The sequence below is a fragment of the Ambystoma mexicanum genome, chromosome 5p, assembly GCF_040938575.1.
Source record: "Ambystoma mexicanum isolate Mex_15411 chromosome 5p, UKY_AmexF1_1, whole genome shotgun sequence".
NCBI lineage: Eukaryota > Metazoa > Chordata > Amphibia > Caudata > Ambystomatidae > Ambystoma > Ambystoma mexicanum.
In genome coordinates, this window is record NC_090930.1 from 1,196,478,259 (window position 1) to 1,196,504,664 (window position 26,406).

The window sequence follows — 26,406 nt, forward strand, 5'->3', positions numbered from 1 at the left end:
CCCCACATGTTCCGCCTTGCTCATAATGTGTCTTTAGGTATTGCCTTTTATTCGTGTGAGGAGAGCTAATTGGTATTAGGCATATGCACTTAGAGTAAAGTGCTTGACTTTGCCTGACCCGATTAACGGGACATGTCCAGTACAATGTGAGAGAGTTGGTTACTTTCAATCACCATCTTTCCCAGCCCAGTATTTGTGTAAAAGAGGGGGTGGAGGGAGTTGGGATGTCGGAAAATCGTAAGAAATAGGGATAAAATAAACAAAAGAGGGAGGAATACCACATTTCACCATCAGCTGACTCGCCGCCACTCCCAAAGACCCCTCACCCAGGTGATCCTCCCGCAGACCCACCCCCAGGGTCTGCATCCAAAGATGAGGGCCATGCCCTAGCACCAGAGAAAGATCCCCAGGGACTAGCGAGTGGGACACCCTCTGGTTTCTCACAGCACTACATACCGGTGATGGCACCTTTGAAGAGACCAAGTGAACATGGCAAGGTGCCCCTCAATGCAACTCAGCCATCCACGCGTTCCTGCCATGCCAGCCTTGTTGCCGTCCATACCTAGAGATGTCACAATAGCCAAGGATGGGATAGTCGAGCCCGGCTAGAGGCAAGGGGACCAAGTGTACAAATTAGAGGGCCAGAAGGAGTGGTGCAAGAGGGCATGTAGGACAGTTCAGGTGGTGGTGCTTCAAAAATGGTTGCAATTCTACCCAGAAAGGACATGTGCTTGGGAAAGGGTCCCAGGAGGGATTTTAATTGTGTTATAGGTAACCTAGGACAAAAAGGTGGGCTGAGAACATGGCCAGCAAGTGGAAAACAGGGAAAGACGTTAAACAGGGGCGGTTAACAGGCTCCATTTTGGATTGGCCACTGCAGCACTTAATTATCTCCCCATTGGGGGCGGTTCCAAAGAAGGTGCAAATGTTGAGGCGTGGGAGTTGGTTGATCCACCATCTGTCATGGCTGAACAGGCAGTCAGCTAATGGCTAGATTTTGGAAGAGGGATGTGTGATGTGTTATGCCATGGTAGACTGCACTGTGGCCTTGGTGAGAAGGTGTGGGTGAGCACTGATGATAAAGTTTTGACAATTGGCTGTTGAGAGTGCAATTTGGAGGGCCTGGTGTGTGCAGATTCTTCCCTCTGGCCTAACTCACTCTGCAGGGCACTCTCTGGATGTTCTCATCTCCTCGGGCCTCCCCTTCTCTAACACTTTCATCACTCCTCACTTTTGGAGTGATCACTTTCTCACTTTCTTCTTTCCTCCCATCTCTCCCTCTCTACACCTCAGGCTAAGCCTGCTCCAGCACTGCCACCTGCCTTCTCGGTCATCCGGCCCATGAAGCTTGTGTCAGCTAAGGCTTTCACTGCCACTTTCTCTCCCCCCTCCTCCACCTCTGGCTGACTCATTATGACACTGCCCTTTCCAAGCTCCACTCTATCTCCGATACTCTCGATATTCTTGCCCCGGTCATGAGGATCCGCTCGAAGAACAAAGCCAAGTGCAACTCTTGGTTCGACTGCAACCTAGTCAGCTTTAAACTCAAGTGTAGGGTGGCCTAGAGGAAATGGCAGTCATCTTGCGCATCCTCTGACAAACTGGCCTGCTGTCTGCTCCAAAGGCAAAACCGGCTCTCTGTGCGCACTAAGAGCCCAAATCCAAGTCTACGTCCCTGCAGCATCAAACAACTCAGCCAAACTCTTTAAAATCTGCAAGCAGCTGGCCAATCCTGCTGCCGTCTTTACTTCTCCTGTCTCCTTCTTAGGCCCTCTGCATAGCCCTGGCTTCTCACTTCATCTCTAAAAACCCAGGAAATCCCATCCACCCTCTCGTCCTCTCCTCCCCTTCCCTCTTCTCTCTCTGCAACCTTCAACCCCCTGCAGCCGCCTCGCCTCCCTCTTTCTCTTCCTTTCCTTTGTTCTCCCCGGACAAGATTTCCAGACAAGTGTGATCTATGAAAGTCTCATCAAAACAGGTTCTTCCCTGTTCATCGAAAACCATCAAGGACCCTTTTGACACCTTTGCTGCTGCCCTGGCCGACTTCTGCAACCACTACTTTGCCTCTGGAGCCTTCCCCTCCCCTCTACAGCACTCTTTTGTGCACACTCTTCTCAAGAAACCCACAGCGGACCCCTCCTGCCCGTCTAACTACCGCCCGATCCTTTCCTGGGCAAACTCTGAGACAAGCTGGCCATCCCCCAGCTTAATCTCCACACAGAATTTTTTTTTTTAACTTTATTCTGCACAAACAGTACACAAAAACATACACAAAGAGAGGAACACTTTACTTTGCCCCGATCCAGATCCTCCCCCCAGTGTCAATCCTCCTCCCCCAATACACTAGAGAGGAAGTCTTTGGCAAGGTCCTTCCTTGTCCATTGTGGGTTGTGCCGACCTGGCACGGTGCAGAGTCCATATGCCTACGTATAATTATTCCCGGCCCCATTCTCTAACTTCCCCCCTCCCTCCTTGCCCAACAATTAAGCACTATTCCTACTACACCTAAATCGGGAACCGGGATGATTCTTAGAACGTGTATGTGTACAAGTGGCCGTGTTATGTGGGCATGGTCCCATCCTGTGTCTCACATTGGTCATAGCGTGTGGCGAGACAACTCTGGTGTTCACTGGGATTTGGCCTTAGAGTCCTGGATTACATGCGTATGAATCTCCACACTGATTCTGTTGGCTGTCTCCATGACCATCAATCTTGTCTTCAGATCAGCCAGAAACTGCTCTCCTGAACATGCGTGACGACCTGCTATCCAACCTTGATTCTAATCTCCCCTCTGTCCTCATACTACTCAATCGCTCTTCTGCATTTGACACGGTCAACCATGCCATTCTGCTCAACCGCCTACGTGATAACCTGGGTATCACTGATCAGGCCCTGGCCTGGCTGTCCTCCTTCCTCTCCAACAGACCCTCTCAGGTCCAACTTGGGTCCTTCCTTTCCTTCATTTCACTCACCACCTGTGGTGTACCCCAGGGGTCCAACATCTCTCCCTGGCTTTTCAACCAATACCTGGCACCTTTCGCCCACAGCATTGCTGCTTTCTGTTTTGCAATTTTCAGTGCTATGCGGATGACACTCAGCTGGTTTTCCCGGCTTCCCTCTGCCACCTCTTCTCCCCCTCTCATTTCTGTCTGTCTGCAATCCAAGAGTGGAGTGCTGCCACCAACCTATGCCTTAATGCCACTAAGACTGAGATCCTCCTCATCGGCACTCCTGCACCTTCCTGTCCTGTCAATCTCTGGCCGGCCTCCATTGGCCCTCTCCCTGGTCCCACCTGTGAGGCTATGAACCTCGGGATCATCTTCGACTCCACGCTTTCCTTTTCTCCACACATCTCTGATGTGTCTAAGAAGTCAAACTACCAACTGCACCTCCTCAGAGGTAGTCTTCCTTTCCTCTCCTTCCCCCAGAAGCTCACTGTCTCTAGAGCTCTGGTTCTCTATAGGCTGGACTTCTGCAACAGCCTCTTTCTAAATCTGCCTGCTACGACTCTCTGCCCTCTGCAACTCATCCAGAACAGGACTGCAAGACTTGTCCTGGGCCTTAAGCCCAGGGACCGTATCTCTCCAGCCCTGGAATCTCTTCACTGGCTCTCAGTGGCTGCAAGGATTAAGTTCAAGAGCCTTTACATTGTCCACAAGGCCTTCTGGGGCCTGGGTCCGCAATACCTTCAACTCTCCCTTCAGAAATACCTTCTTACTCGAACTCTTCGTTCCTCCACATCCAGCTCCCTCAGGGTCAGTCGCTTCTCCAAGCAACGAGTTGGTGGTAGATCACTTTCTTTGGCTGGGGCCTCCATCTGGAACAGCCTCCCTGCCTCTATGAAACTTGAGGAGAACCATCTTCGGTCCAGAAGCACCTCAAGACCTTCCTCTTTGCTTCTGCCTTCTCTTCCTCTCCCCTGCTGATCTCGGTCTGTTTCAGCACTGGGCATCTGGCTACCCACTGATTTCGGGCCCAGATCCCTGCCCACCTAGATGCATACCAGCACTGCCCGCTTGCAACCCTTGCACTTGGGTCTATATTTGCAACCATACAGTCCCCTTCCTGCACTCATTGACACCCGTGGCTGCCCCTTTTTCCTGCACTTGCCACCTGCTGGCCGCACTACCTGTTGCTGTTTTGATCATGTGTTAAGCACTTTCTACTCCTGCCCTACCCCTTGCACTTTCCTCCTTCCCTCTCCCCTGCACTTGCGCGTTCTCAGTGTCACTGGGCTTAGTAAATTCGCTGTTTTGTCCTCCCTTGTACCCCTCCCTTGCCTCGTTGCGCCATGAAACACTTGTGTATGGGTGCGATATAAGATCAGATAGGTTGCTGCAGGGGTGAAAGGGTGTTCAGTTTGTGTTATTTGACTAGTCTAGCACTTTTCTACGATGGTGTGTTTGCCGATGGATGGGGGCGGACCTGGCCTTACATTATTTTGAACACTTTTTTGTGGCAGAAGGGGATAAGTGTAGAGTTGCTGGAGACATCTGTGAAAGTGATGTAAGAAATTGGAGTGCCATTGGCAAAGGAAAAGACGATAGGTTGAAGCGAAAGGATAACTTTGAGTAGAGAGCTGGACTAAATAGAAATGCAACAGGTTGCTGCGGAGAAAGTGAAAATGTTAGGTTTCTCAGAAAACCCAGTAGCAGCGAAGATGGTGAAGTTGTGGAAAATGCAGAGGCTAATGGGATGGACACTTCAATTTTGCCTGCAAGGTAGTGGTGCAAGGGAGGAGGTTTCATAGGAGGCTGCATGGGTGATATTGGGTGCCTAAGAGCCACACCACAATATTAAAGTCAGGGAGGCAGCTAAGGAGGATTCAAAGGGTACGGTTGAAGTTTATTTGTGACTAAAATTGTGTGTATATCGAGCTTTCAGTGGAGAGTGACCATTTTCTCAGATATCTCTGGCACAAACAGTTTTAGTATTTATTGGAAGGAGAGTTGGTAGGTGAAAAAAGTAGGTTAAGGGCTTGAACATTGGCCTCTTGGATTTTTCCCCACTGGTTGTAGCCCTGGTCTTGTGGAGCAAGGATTTACAAAACAAGAGTAAATATTAACTTTGCAATGAGACAGCAATAGTAAACCTGCAGTCAGCGAAGGTTAAAAGGGTATTGACGTTACAAAAGCTCTTTGTGCTGGGTATGTCAAGGAACATATGTTTAGGACAAAGCACGTGGCAGTGGCAGGTACAGACAATGGGATAGCGGGCATCCTGTTTAATTCAGTGTGTGAAACCCCATGGGTTGGCATCTGATGCAGTGGAACTGCAGAAGAAAATGCCGGCACACCTGTAGGATAACAGAGAATGAGGGACCTATGAATTATAAAATTTTCATGGCTAAATTATTGGTGCAAAGCTATAAAAAGGCATGAAGGGGTTTTTTAAAATAGCAGGGAGCTCGGCTGGACGAATGTAAAGAGGGAAACAACAGGAGAAAGAATGTCATGGTCCGATTTGATGGACAGGGAGCCTACAAGGGCTGATAAGTGACAACATTGTAGTGATTGCATTTTACCAGACATTAATCTGGGGGGTTGAGACCAATGAATACATAAAAGAAAAAGAAATCTGGGGGTTTGAGTCATTGGCTGGGTACATTGGTAGAGGAATGGTTGAAGAATGGGCTATGGAGTGGTCTGGGGAGAAAGAACTAAAGACATATGTTAAGAGTTCAAAGGGGGCTTGTGGGGTATTGGGGTTAATTTGCTCAATGCAATGTGAATGTTTTTCATAAAACGTCTGCTGCTGTTGCAGTTTTATGGGATCTTTGGTTCTCATAGCAGGTATGGAGAAAGAGGGTGGACGCATTGTAGTGGATGGATGAGCAGTTACTCAGAATGGGTGCACATGATATTGCAGGGGGCAAAATGTGACCAAAAGGAAGGAGGCTATAATTTTACTGGGATAGTTGGAAGACGTAGCAGTGTGTCCAGAAAATGCATTCCAGCAATTGGCGTTTTGAGAGGAATGTGAAAAGGTGCACTTCTGCAAGGGTCGGGTGTAAAGGGGAACAAGTATTGGAATTGTGAGGGAAGGGTTTGAACAAGCTTCAGTTGGACGGGAGTTAGTTTGGGACTCACTCTTTCAGTATTAGAAAGTGGCACTAAGGCCTTACAGTGGAGGGAATACAGTGGTCGTGGAAGTCCGGTGTATACAAGATACATAGGTTAGCTGGGCTTTTTATTACAATGCCACTGCCCCTTGTTTCAGCACATCATTTTCACTTTGCAGATGCTGCCAGCGCAGTGGAAGATGAAGCATGAATCAGTGGACATTCAATAGTAAAGTTGGCATGCAAACAGGAAAAGAGAAGTGTGTGCAGTGGGCAGTTGAGCTGTAGCTATAATGACGGACTAGTACGATACTCCTGAAAAGGGGGCGTGTGTTAGGCACAGCTGTTATCAATGTTTGAACATTTGAAAGCAGGACACCACATTCCAGGGATGATTCCGATTCATGTGGGGGAGGGAAACCTGGGAAGGGGCCCGTTTAGGCCCAATTAACTGCATGTAGAGGGAGCTGATACAGATAATGATGGGCTGGTCTGACGCAGAAATACATTCCACACGGATACTGCCAATGAGGGATTGGCAATTGATGCATACACCAACGGCAGAAAAACGTTCAAGAGAAAACAAACATGGAAAATTTAAAGTTTTACAAGGTATGGAATATTATGGTAGTGGAAAAAGGGCAAATTAAACAGGAGAAAGTGGATAGGTTTAGAGAAGGCTGTTTATCTTTCCAGGATGGGGAACAAAATGTGTATGTATTGTTTTAACATTTGGATGGATGAATTGTTGTAAGAGTTGTTGCACAACTGTATAAAATAAAAAATTATAAAATAAAAAATGTATATTTTAGAATTGATTGTGGCAGTAAGGGACTGCATATAGTCAGGGAAAGTTAGAGGATGGGTGAAGACATCAACAACCCTTCAGAGTAAGGTGTTGCAGTGGGTTCGTTGGTGCAGAGATTTGGCTGAAGGGTTTTGCATCCATTTTGGTTTGAGGAAATATATGTAGCTAAAATTAGGGACGGCTTTGTTCTGTTCAGAAAGAGGCTAGGCCAGGCTATGGAAAGCGGGCACAGTGCAAGACAGGTCAAAGAGTTTGGACACTGAACTTTAGATGGAGCAGTGTTGGTACATGGAATTCATCCGGGCGATGGCTTTAGAAGGTGTACTGTAAGGCGGATGTGGGCACAAGAAGGGTGGAGTTTACGGGTGCCGTTTCGTAAAAAGATGCAATTTTTAATCTAAGATACTGAGCCCAGGTTAGCATGTATAAGTGAGCTTCGACGGGTCACATCAAAGCTTCATTTCCCACACAATTTGGAGTGGTCTGAATGTGCCCATTACATTAATCTGCATGCTGGCAACTGTAGGCTTCCAGTCAGGATGTGGGAAATAAAGCAAGACCCATACTCTTTTTAAAAAAAAAATGTTTATCCTCTTTTAGTTTATTCCATAAACCTCACCATCATTATACAAATTAGTATAGAAATCAAATTAATATACATATATCATCCTATCATATATTAACTACATAAACCAAAAATATAACCAAAACCCACTATTTAGTCCCAACAATAAGACAACATAAAACAGAACTCCACAAGAAAGAACATACATCCCCCACCCCTCCCCTCATCCCCTCCAGCAACCGATTCTCAAAGAATACCTACAATACCTCAACCTACACTTTTCCATACACTTCATTAAATGATCCCCATCTTTCCACATATTCATTCTCCCGTTTACGTCTAATGGACTGCGATTTCTCAAAATGTGAAAGGGTTTGCATATTGGTCAGCCAGTTCTCAATTTGTGGCTTTTTTCTAGTTTTCCACACTTTCATAATTACTTTAATTGCCACCAATAAAGCTCTACCAATCCAATATGCCGAATCACAAGCATCTTCACATCTACCTTCACTTGATAAAAAAACAACTGATAAAGCTACGTGGAAAAGAAATATTCACCACCAAGTTAATCCTATCTATAACACCTTTCCAAAAATCTATCACGCTCTCACATTCCCAAAGCATATGTAATAAGATCCCCCTCCTACAAAAACCACCCCAACAAAGGTCATTGTCAGTCAATCCCCTTGCACACATCCTCTCCGGTGTCCAGTATTCACGACCCAATACCCGTTGATGAACATAGCACAAATTCAAGTCCATCTTTGCTTTTACTGTCACCCTCCAAACCATCTCCCATACTTCTACTGACAGATCTCTCCCTTGTTCTAAAGCCCACGCCAAATCGCAACTTCTCCCACGACTCCTTCATACACCTTTACAATGGCATTAGCTTAATATATGTAGATACAATACGCGGCTGACTATCAACAATTCACATATTTTGGGCTTAATAATCATCGTTTCACTTAACATGTGTTGTCTTTCAGTCATTAAATGTGCTAAAGATCTATACCGCCCATACTCTGTTGCCCAATCTGTTTTGTTCAACCAAATCATTAAAGGGAACCATACTCTCATCTTTCCATACAGCCTCAATTTTTAAAATACCCCTATTAGCCCACCTCCGTCAATTTAACATTTTGCTATCAATCTGTAACCCGGGGTTAAAGCTCCTCCATATATAAATACATTTGGTTCACTACCTTTAATCCACTCTACTAATGCCGATTTTGTTACTGCTAAAGATTCCAATTTTGCCCACGAATTTGGTAACTTCCCAAATGAATATAAACAATCTAAAGAAAAGGGAGCAAGTCTCTCTCTCTTTCCATCGTGAGCCAAAATGGTTCCGATCCCTTCCCATCCCTAATATAATATGATGCTTTCTTCAGTAAAAATCCCCAATGATAATTTTCCAACACCGGATATCCAAAGCCCTCTCCTCTGGCTTGGCGTAACATAGTAAAGCAAGGGATTTTCGGCCTTTGACCAACCCCCCCATAAAAAGTCTGTAAATATTATATCAATGCGTTTGAGCCCTTTTTTGGTAAACTTCATAGGAAGTGATTGTATATAATATAAGACTTTGGGTAGGAGCATAATTTTTATAGCACTGACTTTAGCCCAATGGTTCAAAATCAATCTATCCTACTTGCGAATGTCTCAACAAAATCTCTTTCAATTTATCAATGTTAAAATCCACCATTCTCTTAGTATCCCAAACAAGATAAATTCCTAAATATTTCACAGGAGTCTGCCCAACTGCTTTTTCCCAATTGACTTTATAACCAGACAGTTCTCCTATCTCCTCTAACATACTTTTCAGAAGAATCCCCCCCTCAATTAGATTTGTTAACACCACCGTCAAATCATCAGCATATGGCAAGACTTTCACTGCCCTATCTCTCACCCTCCAACCACAAATGCCCTGCTCCTGTCTTATGAAAGCTAATAACGGCTCTAGAGCCAAGTTAAACAAAAAAGGTGAAAGCGGGCAGCCTTGTCTAGTTCCCCCCTAGTTCCCCCTAAATGACTGAAATGTTAAAGACCATCATTAACCCATAATTTAGCCAAAATGTCATATTGTAGGGCACCAATGGCATTGCGGAATTGTTGACCAAACCCCATTCGAACTAAAGCATAATTTAAAAACGACAAACACAATCAAAAGCTTTCTCAGCATCTAGGGGAGTCAGGGGACTTAAGTATCACCTTAGCCTTGACCCATACTCTTTTTGCACAACTGTATTGTCTGGTTGGTATATTATGTAATTCCTGCACATCTCAAGTCCTCCATTTTAGTTCCGTGTTTTAACAAATGTTACAAGCCTGTCACCTATCTGCCATGACTCCACTGCTAGCCCCGCCCCATAGCACATTCACCCAAGAGCATTTCTTTTCCATTTCCACTACTGCATAATTAAGTTACAGACCTGATCTTTCTGACTGTTACTTCTGACATTCATGAATCGTCTGCATATTTTAATTCTACAAGTGAAGGGGCGAGCGTCCCCATTTTACCTGCGAGAAAAATAAGTATGTAACCCCCCCCCGCCCTCACCTAAATTTCACTTAACAGCACGAATGTTAGCAAAGTAACCATGACACAGAAAGACAGAATTACATGAAAAACAACACTCTGGTTAGTGCACAGCTGTATCCTGTTCCGTCTGTACCTCACCGGAAACCTGCTTGAGGAAACCGAGCAAGTGCCGCCCACAACAAGAACATTGGCAGCCAGACCTGCAAAACTGGTACAACACTGAACACGAGCAATTTACAGTCTCGACTAAGGCAAAAAAATACATCAGAATTTCGGGCCTACGCAGACACATAACAGCGGGAAGCATGTTTTTCATATTTAAGTGGTTGGTCTTCAGGAAGGTCTGCCATCAAAATGAGACGAATAATCTCTAACTACTCAATTCACATAAACGCAAGATGAGCTTCAACTGCGTTTTTAGGATGTTCAAGGTTGGTGTGGGTTCTTAATCTAGAAGAGCAGGTCGTACACTCGTTAATCACAAGAAGACCCCTTGCCCATTTTGTGGTGCGTTGGCTCTCCCTCTGAACTAGGCCGATAGGAAGGTGACGCAGTGTCAGGCGCACATTGATGTCTACGTACACTGCATGCCAAAGGGAGCCGAAAACAAAATTCCTTTCCCTGTCTCCAAGATACACATAGGAAGACTTAGTTTATGCCAGTTACCTAGTCGGCGCCAACAGCAAAATAAATCTGCAGACAGGGTCTAAAGTGGAGTGTCAAGCATGCTTCTTCGACCGTTACTTTCACAGGTACGTACATAAGGTGACTTTTAAAAACCAAAAGATGCTTTTTAACATTGATAAATAAAAATCTAGCCACATACTTGGCAGCAGTTATTCTACCGCCCAGAAATTGGTTTAGTGGTGTGACAGCGTGCTGCAAAGGCCACTATGAATCCAGCAGGTTGCAGATTCATTCCAGGCAGCAACCACTCAGCATTCCTTCTCTCTCAGTTCAATAAGCGGTACACCAAAAAGAAGGCTCGTTATTCAAGCAGCATTGATGTGATATGAGACATTAAAAAAGAAATGGTTACCAATAACAACCTCATCATCTCCATACCCGTTGACCTGGGGTAACCTCATTCCTTCATGGAGCTGTGCCACAATAAGGAACTTGTGGGGCTTACAGTGGCTGGGAACCCCATTCCCCCACCTAGACTAGCGGTCCATCTAAAACAATGGGAATGCTATCTTAATACAGAGCTGAATGAAGAACATTACGAGACCCTAAAATGACTAAAAGGATTGACATTAAGAAATTCTGAGGAAAAGCTCCGAGGAAAAGTTGTAGGTGAACTGAAACACCAGAAGTAGCGCCTGCTAGCAGTATCGATTCAGGCTGCACCTGCACCAGATTCCATCAGAAGAGCCCTTTATACTCAGCTCAGCATCAAAGAAAAGGTTTCATTACCTTCAGGAGCCTTCCAGCAAGGTAAAGGCACTACAGCCTGCCAGATAAAGGTACTGGTTTGGTCGCATAGGCCTTAAAAGTTCGTCCCACTTAACATTTCATGTGAAAGAGAGAACATTATTTTTCTAACATTTTCTAACATTAAATGTGCCTTCATTGCTTCAGAGATCTAATACTTTGTGGGATGGTGTTCATTACTGGGATGTTTGCTTAATTCTAAGCCTGCATTATAGTACCATTCTTCGTCTCGTATTCATCTGCCTGGTGTTGCTTTCTTTATTTCTTCACAGTTTGAATTTTATAGTTTAACTTAACACACCACCATTCTGAAGGGAAGACTGCAATACGTCAACCAGCAGACTATTGAGCTTTGGCTACATCAAGAAACCATTAACTGTTCTCTCCTTGTGCGTGACAAGCAATGCCAAACTATGCGAGTAGTTCTGTATCTGGGCCCATTTAAACTCCGCCCTTCCTTTTACTAAAGATATGCAGCGACTATCAACATGCACATTTGTACAACTGTAAGATCACAAAGTCTTTCAGTGTGGCAACTGGACACATATTCAAGTGCCACGAGAGTCTGCATCAGATAAACATCACAGTGCACACAGAACACACTCGAGCATACTAACGATTGTTGACAAAATCAGCCAAATTCAGAGGTCAAATTGAGTAGAACCTATGACATACCTTTTCTTTATGCATTTAAAATATACCTTTTAATTTTACATGCTAGGCTCTTCAAAGATAATTACTTCACTTCTCCCTGGCATCTTTGTGGATGAAGCAAGCTTTTCTGCTTAAAGGGGCTCATTTTGAGAAAAAGTGGAGAAACACATACCCATTACATTATGCATTTTTGTATTCTTAAAGGACCTGGCAGAACCTTAATTGCCAAAACAAAGTTCGTATTTCTTCGATCTATTCAGCCTTTGGTATTGATATCTCTCCCCTTTGCATGTTTTGCATTTCCATAAACAGCTACTACTGCACCACCGTAGGGAGATCATCCGAATCTCCAACAGCATCATCAAGAGCATGAACAGAAAATGTTTTGAGTATTTGAAGGAGTGAAATACTGCAAGCGGCCCTAGTAGTTACAGATTAACTGAAATGTGTTTGATCACAACAAAATGGGAAACAATTCATCTGGATTCCCTTTTTCTTCCCATTCTACCTACTTGGCCATCTACCTGAACCCTCCTCACTTACCATAAAGGTTATTCAGGGTCGCATCCCTTCTCCCTTTAACACTGCTAAGGTCACAGCAGCACTACTTTTTAATAGCACTTACTTTTGGTCAAATCTAGGCCTTAGACATCAGCCTTTGATCTCTCGATTTTCCCACGGTGGGATGTTGTTGGCAACGCAATCCATATAGCATTATAGACCACGATGCAGTGTTTTGTGACTGGTTTGTAGTTTCATCTTGAAATAGGAGCCGACAATGTGCTGCTCCATCTCGTTGGGCGTCGAAGAAGCACAATTACTAACATCATGTCATTAGCAGTCGAAGTGTTAGAAGTTAAACCACTCTGAAGCCAGGCAAAAATATCACGCAGCATGAAATATTGTGCAAATAGTGAAGAGCTAGAGAAGCACTCTGTCCAAATGAGACTGTTGAAGTTGCCTGCATGGGGGCATTTAGCTATTTATTGTTATCATTTTATATAGCGGATACCAGGCCCAAACGGGCACCAGAGCACTGTACAGTGAAGAGAAAAGAAAAGGCAACGGTGGTAGAAAGACAATTCTGTCATCTGTATAGACAGTACTTACACTAAAAATCTTAAAACGCCAAACTAGATAATTACAAGATTTATTAAATTTAACAGACATTTTACACGCCAAGCTGGAAAACTAGGCCATGACTCAACTGGAACACAACCCCTTTGCATGGGTGGATAGGGGTGGCAAGGGAGGCTCTTGAGAGCTAGGTGGGCCCAACAGGATGTGGGGGGTGGAAAATTGGAAAAGGTGGGTACACAGCTCACGCAGGATAAAGCAGGACTGCTCTAGAGATCCTGGTGAGGATTTATTGGGTAAGCAACCATACAAAGGTAGATGGGGTGGAGGACAGGGGGGATAAGAGGCATGCCTTACTAATAGAGCGCTAAGAAACACAAGCTGGAAACAGATTGAAAAGCAGGAAAAAATTATCAGAGCTGCAGGAAAATAGCATAAGGGTGCAATTAGCTTGCATAAATACTGGAAAGGAGACGTGTGGGGGAGGGGGAGAGTAGAAGGGGAACAGCAGTGGTAAATGTACAGGTGGCTGCTGTTGCAGGGTCCTTTTATGGTTGGCTAGGAAAAGGGCCACTAAATATCATTGATGCTGAACAGAATATCCTTGTGTGGAGGCTGGCACTTAAGCCGTCAATGCTCTTGAAGCTGTGCTAAACCGCAAACTGGGAGGCGGGGGGGGGGGGGGAAGAGGCAGAGGGATGCAAAAAGTCACAATGATTGGCAGTTAAATCACGTGCCATATATGTGGCTGGAGGAGCAAGTAGGGTGGGATACAAGTAGTGAGATTAGCTAGCAGTTCAGGTGAATGCGACAAGTGCACTTTTACTGGGGGGGGGGGGGTGGAGTGCCAGGGAGCAAAGGGAGGCGGGCTGCACCCAAGAAGCAATAGGGGAAGACAACAGGTTCAGGTGATTAGGAATTGTGTCATGAGAGGTATTCTGGCGCCGTCTGAAGAGACCAGTATCCGGAGCAGGCAGCGTGCCAGACTAGCACCTGTTTGTAAGGTGTTTCTTCAAGAGAAAAAAAGTGTTCCGTTAGTTCCTGAAAATGATAACTGCTAGGCATGGCATGGTTCAGGAGGGACTAATTCCAGTTTATCTGCCTGTACCTGGTGGAAGGATAGTCAGTTTGATTCTGCTTGAGCTTTTGAATTTCCAGGCAAAGTGTTTCTTTTCTCAGTAGACCATGGCAGTCTTCTGAGAGCACAAACGTTTCGTTTTTAAGTATTTTGGGAATTGTAGGTGCAGAGCTTCGGATGGGAGGTATTCTGCTTTCAAAACACATTTTGGAGCCAGTGTAACACAGAGTCCTATTATGATGTAACTGAAGCAACGAGCACCAGATAATAACTGGGCTGCAGCATGTTGTAAGGCCTTGACTGGTGCTGTGCAGCTTTTCTGGAGTCCCATAGATTGCCACCAACAAGAGTGTTCCAACCAGTTAAGATGCCTTGTTTTCACAGGGAGGCATATGCTAAACAGAAGTGAATGGCAGATAACACTTGAGTCTGGGAAACCTTACCAATGTCCAAGAAATAGTGAGTAGGGATTTCCGAATCAACAGCATTGAGGCCTTTAGGCGTAAACTGATCCTTAATGTCTAATGCACCAAGACCCTGTTTCAATCCTCCCTGTTTCAATGTGATTTCAGTTTGCCAAATCTACCAAAGGCCTCTAGAAGAGACTGTTTCAGACATATTTTGTCAAGTTTGATGTGGCAACCCACTTCAAAGTCACAATATAACAGAACTACAATGTTCATTTCATACAACGACCAAATGATATATTGATTAAATGACCTCAAAACATATGTCTTTACAACCTTCCCCTTGCCCTCCCACAACACCATTATTGTGTGCTTGCTTGACATAACAGTTCCATGTGATTTAGCAGAGAAGTATACATTTGAGCTATGAGTAGTACCCCCTTGGACAACCAGGTTACACGATTCCATTGTCTTAACACCAATTTAATGTTGTATATTCAATACAAATGCAAATATTTTTGCAATGAAAATTACTGTTCTTGGAAAAAACTTGCACTTTCACAATGTTTTGAACGGTTTTTGGTGTCTGCAAACACATGGTTTTGTTTTTTACAGTGATGGTGTCACTAACCCTGCACTGAACAAAAACCCCAATCCATTATGGTGCCCAACATTGATGAGCCATGGCCAAAAAAGGATCCCGACACACTTGGGCACCACGACGGCTCCATTCTCCCAAGGAGATGAGAGTCAGAACGTGTTACTTATAACCGGTTCCTCATTCAAGATTGTCACCTCCGAAATAGAGGTAGGTTAGAAGTAACTAGTCTTTGAAAAACATTATTACATAGAGAGGTACATTATTTTAAAGGGGGTCAGTCAACTGTCCACTGGGGGGAAACACAAGTGTGCTGGGGCAGTGAAACAGTAGGAATATATGTTTGTGAGGACTGGCATTATGCTTTCGATAGCATCTGAAAAAGAAACAGCGGCTCCTAAGGGACAATTGTACGGTTATTGACAAATCTATCTTCCAGTAATTAACAGTTCTGCACTTAGAAGAATTTCTGAGGGTACCCAATGTATTGCATTTAGCTGAATTCTGAAGAGTAGATACTGTATTGAATAGGGTACCGCTACCCTCTGAATCCTGCCTCTGTGTTGAAAGCATGCTACAGTCTGAAGCTTGCCACTGTACTTAGCACTCCAGATCCTCTCCTGCATACCTCCCAAATACCACACACGCCCTAAAGGGCCAGCCACACTACACACGAAACACACATCACACATCCACCACAACAAACATCTGCAAACAACAAACATTCCCAAACACTAGGCCTTACCACTCCGGACACAACAAGAAAGTGCACACAATCAAAGCACACTTAGGAAGCCGACACGCACAGATGCCAGTTTCTCCTGGTTCTGCAAGTATCGACAGAAGAGCACAACCTCTATCCTATCCCTCTTCCCGCACTAAACCACCCATCATCTTTCTTACAGAGCCATGTGAGTGCCTGGAGACCATGCAAATGGTAACGGTGCGCTGTATAAGTCAACATAACACAAGCATTGTTAGTACATGTATTATACACAGTAATAGGACATAGATCATTAACTATTAATATTTGACATAACATTCACCTACTCTACCAAATCTGCAACTTGTATTTTCATGCAAACCACTGGAGCATACCATTCCATCAGCACTTACACATGTCCGGCTCCATCGCCTGCCCTGGAGAGTATGGCTAGCATAACCTTTTACTGGGACTAACGCATGAAACCATACAAAAAGCCAACCATTCTTTGTTGGCCCTCTACCGGAGGAGGTAATGGTGACAAGGGAAAGTAAGGCTTGAATATTGGACTTTGCTGGAGTGTGTGCACATTTTTTCTCGCTTAACGGACATATGCATATGTGAGCTGTGTCTTGAGGTTCAGTGTTTGCCACTGTAGAGTCCTTAAGGGGTGCAACAAGAGACCTGTGCTTGTTCGGGTGAATCTGGACCAGGAATGGAACCCATCACCTTATAAGAGCATGAAGTGATGGAAAACTATTTGTCAGTGAAAAGACACAGCTCTGGCCTCTGTGTAGCTTCACGGCCACACGCGTAGTAACTTGGCCAATCTGATATGATGACACCTCAGTCTGAGTACAATATGTTAGTAAGTTTTGTACTGCGTCCATTATCACTGTAGCCGGCTGACATTAACAATGAGGCTTGTCCGGATAGTGGAGCGCTGTGCCCCTTCCAAGGTTAACCAGATTTGTCTGGGGTGAGGGGGGCGGGGACAAAGGGGTGCAGCACGCCATACACAACTTTCCTTCGCTGCATGTCTGCATACGCTCTCTTAGGTGAATCAAGATGCACTGATCCACATGGTCTTTAAGGCTAGTCAATATAACACAAATCATGTGCACAATTTAAGCAATTACATGTGCTTCTATGCCAAGAGGATGGCCCATATCAACTCTGCAATATGAGTAAATTGGAAGATTGAAATGTGGGCTGTCCGCTCTGTTTAACACAATACCTTTGGGGAAATTAATGCTAGGGAAACCCCTAGTAAGGGAGTTGATTAATGAAAGGATCTCTGGCATGTGACACCGCGCCAGGGATCCCTAATTGAAAAAATAAGGAGGCCTTGCACGTGCCGACGCAAGGGTCCCTTGCAAGTGTCCCTTTACTCTTAAAAGGAAAATAATAATTGCCGGCGTGAGCGGAGCACCCGGTGTACCTTCATTAGGGTTAGAAGCGCTCTGCTCTGCACCGGTTAACACTGCAGCCGAGGCCTCTAAGCTGGTGGTCCCCTTGATAGGGGAACGCTTGAACACTGTTGCTGCCACCCCCCCCCCCCGTGGCCCATACTACCTGCCGGCCCAGGCCCCTATAATTACTGGCGCTCTCCGTAGCTGGGGAGAGCCCAATGTATTTTTAGCCTTCATGGAGCTGATTTTAAATCAATGGGTCACCTCCCCCTTGACAGGTGGCCCACCTGGGCCACACCTGACAGATCTGGCCCAGGTGAAGTGGAGTTGTGGGGGGATCCCACGCTGCATTAAGTGCTGGTCTGCTGCTTGCTATGCAGCCCAGCCGAAACAAAGACTTTGGGGGTCCCCCACACTGTTACTGCCTGCTGCCATCATCTGCCACGAAAGTCAGCACAGAAGAGTGCAGGAAGAGAGAAGATCAAGAGAGCAGGCAGCAGCCAAAGACCTTCAGACAGCCCTGGCCAGGTTGTCTTTCAACCAAGATCTTTGTAAATAGTTTTTTTTTAATACAGTGCACTGTATAGACTTTGAATACATTTTTCAAGACACTTACATTTTTAAAGGACTTTTTATATTGTTGTGCTTTATATTTTAGTTACGCAGCTGCTAGACTTAAAGTAATTTGTATATAGAGCCTTGTGTTTTGTCCCCTTTTGTAAAAAAAGAAAGAAAAAAAAACAACCCTGCTGGTGTACTGAAAGAGGAAAGGTAAGCTTTCACAAACATAAGAACCATACACCAGCATTCCTTTTGTCTGCCTTCCCTGTTGTGCTCCAGTTACTCTAACCTTGTGTTTTCTGCTTAGGGGTATTTGGGGAACCTGCCTATCCTAACTTCTTGATCTTCCCTACCCTTACGACCTTCCTAGCGAGGTACACGGGGGTGATCTTGAACCCAGAAGAGCAGTGTTTGGAGACAAGAGGCGGGTCAAGTTATAAGTGAAGGGTTAAGCTATTTATTGTGTACCCACCTACACCAGTCTCCCTATAAGACGCGTTGGAAGATCACCCCTCTACACTAGGACACCTTCTCTCCAAAGCAAGAATTTGCTTCAGATAGTGAATACATTGCTATGAAATGGTCCCTTAAATGGTTGGACCTAAAAAACAAAAACCTTTTTCGAGTGACATGCATTTGTTTACCTCAATAATGCAAACTTTTCCTTGGAAAGGTATACATCCGGCAGTAAAACATTGTTCAACATGGATTAGGCCCTTATTGCTGGATGTAGTGAATTATTATTGATAACATAAGGGATGCTATCAAACGGCATGAAGGGTGACAGGTTAACACTATGTGGCCCTCTTCACTGCTCTTTGTCATTTTTTGAAGCAGACAATATGTGCAAGATATTGGTACTCTAAATTCTATTCATACCGACTAACCCACTCCCATAATTTGGCCTCAGGGTTACCACATGGCTCCATTATCACCACAATCCCTAGGTTTCCATCTCTGGCTGAACGTAAATAAACTACTGTGATCTGGTACAGTAGTACAGATGGGCCAATGGAAGGGACCCTTGAGTACAACCAACACAGTGCATAAGGTCAGTGAAAGCAAGGACTATCCCTGTCGACAGTCACCTAAAAACCCTATCCATTCCAGCCAAGAACAGAAAGGACCACGCCAACAGAATGCTTCCACAGCTGCCTGCAGAAACATCTGGACAGTGCTAGCAAGGTTGACGTCCTATGTAGTGGTTCAACCCCTCCACCTGGAACAAAACATGTTATGTTGAACAATCATGATCTTATTTGGGAGTGAAGAAGGTCAAACAAATGTGTGAGCCTTCATCCACAATTAAATAAAAAACATGCCCCAAAATGCCACGGAGATGGCATAACCCCCCTACAAGAAAACCAAGTAACATAACACAAAGGCAAACAACCACTTAGCCCCATTCTTTACATGCACCAAGCAGGGCTAGGTCAGCTTGTGGTATGCACAACTTTCTCTGGAGCTGGCTTGCCCCCAACTACTACTGTCTGAGGAAGTGACCCATGTCGTATTGAAAGAGACAACTAATAAGTTGGCCTACCATAGCTGTAAGGTCTGAATTGTTTTGTCTTGTCTTGTTTCTTAAAAACAAGCACCTTCACTACTTTTGGCTGGGATTTTGATGATTTGGCCTGGTGGACCATCCGAATTACCGGTCCCACTGTCCATCCCCAATCTCCCAACCCACAACCCCAAATATAAACCCTAATCCGCAAAGGCTGACAGGGTACAGGTTTAGCCTCGGGGATATACTGGAGTGGCGTGAATGCAATCAGAGCCCAACATTTCTGCAGTGGCAGAGCAGACCTAATCAGAGAGCAGGGAGTTGATGGATTACAAGGGCTGGCACTGGAATTAATGGGACATTAAGAATAACCAGCTTCTTTGTTCTCGTCCACGGGCCCGCATGTCAACCCCCCCCTGCAGATCCCCTGATCTGGGTATAAAGCACAACTGAAACACGGCGCAACGCCTTGTCAATGCAGCAGGTTGAAGACAAAAAGGCGCACTCCTCCCTCTGTCTATCTGTACATTGCACACCCTGCCCTCGTCACTGGTATTACTGTGTTGTTTCTATTCCGGACAGCTCGATCAAGCATAACGCGTTATAATATACGAGTAGACAGGCTATGCCCCTCCGCCCCCAACAACCATTTCCTTTGTTGTGAATGAAGCATTTTCGATACCCAACCAATGCGGTCTCATTCGAAAGAAGTCATTGTCTGGAGATGCGAGACACACCACACTAGGATTTCGGATGCACCGCGCGCATTGTAATTCACAGTGCAGATAACATTATTGCGTCTACCTTGAAAAACACACACATAGCGGAGAGGGACGCTTACACATGGAAACGGGGTGCAGATGCAACCCCGCTTTTGGGGACGCAACGTCCAGGCGAGAGGGCGGTTGTTTGCTGTTACCTGATGGTACTGGTGTCCGGGCTCTGGAGACTGAAGCCGTCTTCTGAGGCAGAGCTGTGCGATGCGGCGCTGTTGTTGAATCGTCCTGCGGGCTTCTACCCCGCCACGGTATTGCAGCCACCCTGCCTTCAGCGCCTCTTCCCTGAAAGTAAATACATAAACGTTAATGCCCGTCTGCTTTCCCTGGGTCGTCTGCGTTCTTCTGGCGAACGTCCCGCCCCTTGATCCCTCCTACCCGCTCACACATGGGCAGGGAGGCTCAGGCGCGTGAAGTTCACCCCCTTCCGCGAAGTGTGGCGCTCGGTGACTCTGGTGCTGGCAGCACGGACACCCGGGATTTGGAAAATCAGTGCCTTACACTGAAGTGTTGTGCAGTCGTGTTAAATCCCAGTCAACCACAGAGCTGATCGACACATCCACACTCTCCCGCCCTACCCTGCAAACCGAAATGTATATGGTAGTCAAAGTCAGGCACTGACTGGTTAGCACAGTAGCTTCACAGGTAGCCTGTGCAAGAAGTGTGTCATCTAGCTGGGCATTTCACTGAACAGTAACGATTCCAAAATACCAAAGAGAGAAAGAAACAGATAGCAGCGAGAACCCGCACCTCACCCTCTGGTTTCAAAACGAGCCTGCCTGAAGATGTATGGGGTGGAGGCCCCCTGCTTAGAGCGAAAACAGTCTCGGGCACCCGGGTTGTTCATATTACAATGGCGACAAAGGTAGGTTTAATAGTCGCCGACTATCACGAGATGGCCAGCCAGCAGGGAGCTTAAACACTAAATGCCCACTGAAAAGCTATAAACCCCGATATAGACGAACCAGTGTTAGAAGGCAATGAGGTGATAACACTTCTGTATATCCTGTGGGAAGAGAAAACCAAGCTTCTAATGAGAGCTCTGCAAAGCGCCCATTTTAAGCCCCAGAACGAAAATAGAGAAATGAATAGATCGCCATGTTACAAGACTGCTGGCTGGCAACATGGGGGCAGTTGCTGCCCCACCCACCCCTGCCCAATCCCTGCACCCTCCATGCTCGAGGTCCCTTTCATTTGAAAGCGTTGAAAGGACCCGACTCCATCCATGTTTCAAACAGAATACTGTACATGCCTTTCCAGCAACCCCTCCTCCAACAAGGCCCCCTTTAGACACACGGAAATAAATAACAGAACAGATTACAATGGGTAAACGTGGTCTGCACCTGCTTTTATTAGGCAATAGTCAACTTACAGATAACTGGTTACAGACAGCTTCAGTTTTTCTTTGCTGAGCTGCAGCCCTAAACTGTCCCCCAGTTCTTGTCTTCTAATACTCCCTAATCGCTCCTCTCCATGCTATTCAAATACTTTCTTAGAAATATCTTTTTACTCTGCACACATCTTTTTTACTTCACCCTTGTTTGGTTTATCATGTTGGTGATTGTACTGGATCGTTCACTCATTAGCACCCTGGGAGGCGCCCATAGCCAATGAAAATGCTCAGAATGCAGGCTGTATTCACAAAGGCAAGGCTGCGTTCCGAGCACTTTTTTATTTTTGTTATTTTGTACATTGAAAGAAAAACTCACCTTTAGCTCGACAACAGTCAGCACAGTGTCTCCGTCTAGACAGTCTTCATTAAGGCACTGTACAGCGTCGAGCTAAAGGTACATTTTTCTTTCTTTTTATAACATTTTTACAAAAACACACATTAGCACCCGTGTAGGGATCTACACGAGTGCTAATGGCCGTATGCCCCTCAGTGGCTGGGCTCAATGTAGTAATGAGGGACTCGAGGTAAGTTTACTGTATCTTTAATGTCCAGGTCCTGCACCTTCACCATATGTTAGGATTGTGGGGGACACAGAAGACAAGATAGGAGGGAGAAACACTGGGACAGCCCCACACCCCACACCCTTGCTCACTGCTAGGCCCAACGTCACTCATAGAACCACTAAGCCTTCACATTCCACAGGATGACACCCTCAACATTCTACATACCCAGTTATGAGCATAAGCTCATAAACATACATTATAACACTTCCCCCTCCCTTGGGGAAACAAACAAAGATACGAGGGAAATATGACCAGCATTCTATCCAAGTCATCAGAAGACCAGCACTGAACCACAGAACACGACGGCCGCCCATGTTAGCAATCACAGCACCCAACACAAGGAAACCTCTCACAGGGCCAACCGGACCACTACCAAAATTCCCCACAGGCCCAACAGGACCACTACCGAAATGTTGAACCACTATCTACCAGAATGACCAAGCCCGATGCCACTTTAACTGCAAAACTCAACTCTCCCACAGACAGTACTCAAACCCCTCGATAGAAACCTACAAAGAACAAAAATAACAAATAATGCACTACCACCGTTCCGAGCTGCCCCTAGAAACCCAGGACTGCCACTCCCAGATCAAGCTATTCTTGAAGTGTATGGATGGAACGGGTGAAGTACGTGGATGGAACGTTTGTAATGTGCGGAAGGTACGAAGAAATTGGATGAATTTAACAGGTGAAGTTTGCGGAAGGAAAGGTTGAAATAGGTAGATGGATCATAGAAAGTGGGTGTACGGAACGGGTGAAGTATACGGATGAACGGGTGAAGTACGTAAATGGATGGAACAGATGATGGTAAGGATGAAGTATGTGGATGGAAAGGGTCAAGTATGCGGATGAACGGGTCAAGTATATGGATGGATGGAACTAACGAAACTGATGAATGGAAGGGGTGAAGTATGTGGAAGGACTGGTGAAATATGTGGATGAATCAAGGGAAATGGAGGGACGAAATGGGTGAAGTATGTGGATTGAACAGGTGAAGTATGTGGATGAAACGGCAAAGTACGTGGACGGAACGGGCAAAGTATGTGGATAGAACAGGGAAGTTTGTGGATGGAACGGGAGAAGTGGGTGGAACAAAGTGAGAAGTGGGAGTGCACAGAATGGTGGGAGTGCACAGAATGGTTGAATGCATAGACTGGTTGGAGTGCATGGAACGGCCGAAGTGCATGGAACTACTGGAGTGTGCTCAATCTCAAGATGAACTACCTTATCACATCTCCATGCTTACTCTCTTCTCTATACCACCACTCAACTAGAATAGATATATACTATGACACCATTCGGTATAGCTGTTCTCATACCATCACTTGCCTCATTCCCCCCCCCCTGACCCCATCATCCTATCTAAACACAGCTGGTTTCACACCCTCCAGCCTAGGTGTTCTCCTCAGGCCTAACGCAGCCAGAATCGGTCTGGATAACAACCTGCCAGAACAAACACATACTCTTGATCTCCCAACCACCACACCTACCGCTAAGAAGCAGCCATCACAGAAATGCAACGCCGCTGCACACATATCCGGTGCTCACACGCACATTATGACTCTCTCTCTACTGACTTGAACTTCGGTTCACGAGGGCGTTCAACCTACCAGCGCCTTGAGATCATACCAATGGTACATAAGGCGCTATATAAATGCAAAATAACATAACATTTAAAGAACACAACTACCTAACAAACCCTAAACTACCATCGCACAAACATCCTCCCACTCTGGTCTGCTCCCCAGATTCTCGGAACTGCCACTCCCGAGCACAACCCAGCTCAAAAGAGCACAACAAATGCCCAACACCACAGAGGGACCACACAACTAAGAAATACCTTTCAACTCCACCAAGACATTATTAACAACATTGTTAACAACCTTACCACTGCATAAGAACTGGAATGTAGACATAATGACACTTAACACACCCCAACCCACACCAGGTAGAACAACACTGGGGCACCCCGTGTCGTACAGAACGTGGATACACTGCAGAATTCCAACTGCTCCTAAATCCTAAACAGATGGAATCAACAACACTTAAATCACACACCCTCTTACAACAAAACATGGGGGCCATCCACCCACGTTGCAAGAAACAAGCACTAACACCTGCAGCTGACACAAACCTACCGCAACAAAACCAGAGGCACAAACCCGCCTGGTTAACCCAGCCACAACATAACACTGCCATGGTATTTGTGGACTCGCCCAACTGTCCACCATAACTCAACTCAATATTCAACTTGCTAAGCTCTAACCAAGAAATTAAGCATCCCTCTGCCACACAAAACGGAGTTAATCGTACTGCCCTTAGCAGCAATAATGTGGACCCACCCGGCATCCACAACTCAATACCTCCTCAATGCTGAGAACCCGTGGACCCACCCTGTCATCCACAATTTACACACCATCCAAAAAACACAGGGAAAAGGGCCAGGTGTTCACGACTGCCGCCCCCCCCCCCCCGACACACTTCTGGTCTAACGAGGCATTCCACACATTTGCGTCACACACCAGCTCGCAACACACACACCATCACGTCACAATAAGCGGAATAAAACCCAGAAATATGAGCTCAACTTAAGGCTGTAGCATGCACACTTACACACCAAAACACACCAGGTCAAGCGCCCTTGAACAACAAGGAATCACAACAGCCAGTACCAGAACTGTTTGACAAATGAGACGACATGACATGAATATCAATATGAGAAGACACATAAGCTTGCATGAAAACACAATAGTTTACATTTTTCAAAGAAACATTATGCGCCAAAGTGTAGTTATGCTAAACTCCCTCCACCCACAAGTCTGACCACGTCCCCTATGAACTACACACGAAACAGTAATGATGATGTGATTATGAACTACACCCATGAGTCCAACCATGTCCAACAAAACCCCTTGTTAAATTGGAAACACAAATACTTCAGTGTACCACCCTCAAGTCCAGCATTGCTTAAGGCTTAGGAAAGGCCACCCCCCTATACAATGTTAACTTAAACTGTTGGAATGCCCCCAAAACGACTTACAAGGCAATTAGGGTGAAATAACCCAATACCTAACAAAACTGGAAGGCCACAACAAGACACACCACCGAGGACGAACAACGGCCTGCACAAACATCAGCCCCTTACTCTAACTGGAAGCTATACCTCACACCCCTAAGAAATGGGCCACAACAAAAAGACAACAACACACTGGCCCAAGACACTAACCTTCTCTATCCGTTATTTAATCTTCATCGAATCCACACGGTTCCTTGAAGTACCCCAACGCCAAATCCAGGAAATTATACCGGCCCTCTTCACTCTCAGAGCCGCAATCTCTCTTGCCGTGGAATTCACTGTCCTCTGCTGGAATACCATGACCAGGACAGCCGGACACTCTTGTTGTGGAAATCTCCATCCTCTGCTGGTGTACCTCACCAGAGCCAGGACAGCCAGAGATGCTTGTAATGCGACCCACAACCCCAGACTCCACACACAAAAAAAAAGCCCACTACAACACCCGAATCCTAAACTGCAAAAACCCAAGCAAAGAACTCCACAAAATCATCTCCGAATTCACCAATCCGGCTTGTAATACAACCGTCCTGACCCCGTCACAATCACTGTGCAACTCACTCTCCCTCCACTTTTACACCACGGCTATCGAAAGGACAAAAATTCTAAACACCAAACTGGCTCTACTGCAGCCACCGGGCAATCCTCCGCCCGTACCGGCCAGCCCATCAGCTGCGACCTCTACGCAACCCCAACATTTGAATCCTTTAGTCCAATATCACCAGAACAATTTCTCAAACTTCCATCTGCTCGCAAACCATCTGGATCACCACTGGACCCTTGCCCAGCCACAACCCTTAAAGAAATTTTTGCTTCCACCTGCGTAGGAGAACACGCAAGATCTATCATAAATGCCTCCCTTTCTTCCGGTATCTTTCCCGATGCATTCAAAATGGTGCACGTCAAACCTCTAATTAAAAAACCTTCGCTCGACCCTCTCGAGCCCAAAAACTACCGCCCAATCTCAAACACCAAGTTCCTTGCCAAACTCATTGACCGAACCGCCTACTCTCAACTAAATGCCTTTGTCGAAGCCAACAATCTCCTAGACCCTGCCCAATCAGGTTTCAGAACATGTCACGGAACTGAAACCACCCTAACCTCGATCTGGGATGACCTTAAAATGACAGCAGACTCCGCGGGATGCGCCGCACTAATCCTTCTCAACCTATCGGCCGTCTTTGACACGAT

The 26,406-nt window shown here is 45.7% G+C and overlaps 1 protein-coding gene across 5 annotated transcripts in view; it reads right to left on the reverse strand.

The window, feature by feature from the left end:
• The window catches only part of RNF152 (ring finger protein 152), a 902,175-nt gene that overhangs the window by 864,814 nt on the left and 10,955 nt on the right, over positions 1 to 26,406 (reverse strand). For 2 of the 5 annotated variants that reach the window (XM_069613658.1, XM_069613660.1), the window contains exon 1: positions 20,330 to 20,553. The gene's annotated coding sequence lies outside the window, so the exon portion shown is untranslated. The other 3 variants (XM_069613659.1, XM_069613657.1, XM_069613656.1) reach the window with 3 other exon arrangements.